This window comes from Anneissia japonica, unplaced genomic scaffold, assembly GCF_011630105.1.
Source record: "Anneissia japonica isolate Jap-2015-1 unplaced genomic scaffold, ASM1163010v1 scaffold1178_len102667_cov126, whole genome shotgun sequence".
NCBI lineage: Eukaryota > Metazoa > Echinodermata > Crinoidea > Comatulida > Comatulidae > Anneissia > Anneissia japonica.
The window spans coordinates 101,161-103,169 of NW_022709666.1; the positions used below are offsets into that span (position 1 = coordinate 101,161).

The 2,009-nt window shown below is 32.9% G+C and overlaps 1 long non-coding RNA gene across 2 annotated transcripts in view; it reads right to left on the reverse strand.

The window, feature by feature from the left end:
- The window catches only part of LOC117106929, a 6,870-nt gene extending 5,332 nt beyond the window's left edge, over positions 1 to 1,538 (reverse strand). Inside the window, exons 1-2 of one of the 2 annotated variants that reach the window (XR_004445157.1) lie at positions 1,043 to 1,538; positions 78 to 199 (exon numbers count right to left, since the gene is read on the reverse strand). This is a non-coding gene — a long non-coding RNA (uncharacterized LOC117106929). The remainder of the gene's footprint in view (positions 1 to 77; positions 200 to 1,042) is intronic. The other variant, XR_004445158.1, reaches the window with a different exon arrangement.
- Positions 1,539 to 2,009: the final 471 nt, after the last annotated feature.

Here is a 2,009-nt window from a genome sequence, read left to right on the forward strand (position 1 = left end):
CCCCTTATTACAGTACATAAGCCTGCAGTATCTTCATTTAAAAGGTAAAACACAAACTTATTTAACAAATTACCTACCTGTTATGGCAGTAATTCAGATGGGATTCAAACGCTCTTTCTCTACCGATGTTCCACATGTACATTGCTTTTCTTCCATATCATGGATCCTTTTCTATAAGTAAACCATGGCCAATGTCAATCTATTGGAAGATAGATAATTATTTACTATTTATTAGTAAATTTTCCTCCCACATTTGTGCATGCTATTAGTATTTGACTGTCAATGGACATCCATGGAAAATATTCACACCCCAGTTAATTATAATATATTTTTTGTCAACAAAAATATAATTATGCTTGAAATATTTCAAACTTTAATTATAGCATAATTGAAAACTTCCTATGTGTAGAATATAAGTATATTAAAAAGTTCCAGCTATTGATGTTTTTGGGCATGACTTGTGTGGGTGTCGAATTTAAAATACCAATTATTATATATTATTGAGGTCAGACAGTTGACAGTTAACAAGCATTCATTTTGAAAAAGAGTGAAGAATATTGAACTGTGCAAAAAACAAGTCTCAATATTTTTGGTTGACACAAAATACAATAAATAAATGATATTTAAAGAAAAAATGCATTTTTTTTTTCAAATTTCCTGCCTTGGGTAGGACTTAGGCCTAGTCTAGGGCTTAGCTAGGCTAGGTACTGTGTACTGTAGGCCCTAGCTAGGTTAAGGAAGAGGCCTAAGCCTAGGCTAGGCCTAGGTAGGCAAACAAACCAACGATTTTTCTTTTGTGTCCCAACGCCCGTACCTGACCTGTTGCACTTTTTTTACTTAATTCTTAGGTTTAGCCTAGGGCCTGGCCTAAACAATACAGTATACCAACAGAAACACTGCCACTGCACTGACTGACGAACTGACTGAACTAAACTTGATACTTAACTACAAAATTATACCTAGGCTAGAATAAGTAACTAGGCGTATATATGTGGAAGGCGTACATTTATGGACGAAAGGAGATTATTTTTTCTTTACTTACAATACTGACTGTGCATAGACCTTGGCATGGTGCGGACTCTTCTCCTTTTTTCCCAATGGCAATAATAATAGGCCTAGGCCTAGCGGCTATCCTAGGCTGAGTTTTAGCAGACGAACGTCCAAAATCCTTATTCAATCCATTTAACTAGTACATGACATTGCTACAGGTATTAACCATTTCAATAAAATCAGTTTGCGATTATTACTCCAATTATTACTGAACAAAAGGAGGACACCACGACAACAAAGGGAGCAGCGAGCGAGAGAGATGTCGATGAAGACCGTTCCGTTAGCTTTCAAATTTTACCACCCAGTTGTGGAATGTACCATGTTTAATAGAGGGGAGGGGAAACAATTTAAGACCAGTTATAATTCTTATTAAATGTATTTGTATGAAACCTTCTGTAATTAATCATTTGTTTTGTGTAAGACAGTATAAATTTTATAGCATTTCATTTCATACACTAAATAATTTACTAAATCGTACAACTCAACTCATAAATTGGACCCCCATCACGGTCTGATCCATTGTCTGGTTATTGAAAACGATGTCTATCTCTACCATCTGGAATGATTAAAGTAGGTTTTAAGTTACACAACAGTAACTTTAAAATGGTCACAATGGTGGTTTGTGGTTAAGGATTTTGTAAGATTAAGTATTTGTTACAAATATGTGCATTAAATTCATTTTTCATTTCAATTTTAAAATGTGCTAATTATTTGATGTTTTTAACATTTAATTAAATGTTTCATTTAATGTTTAATTTAACTTAAATGTAATGTAACTTAAACGCTTAATGTTTTTAACATTTTAACTTAAAATGTGAGCATGCTAATTGATACTGTAACTTATGCATCTGTTATACATTTCCAAACAGATATTCTATAGAATTCCTAGACAAATTCTAAAGCAAATGTTATAGATGTCTATAGAATTTTCTATAGAATTTCTATATAGCTTCTAAAGA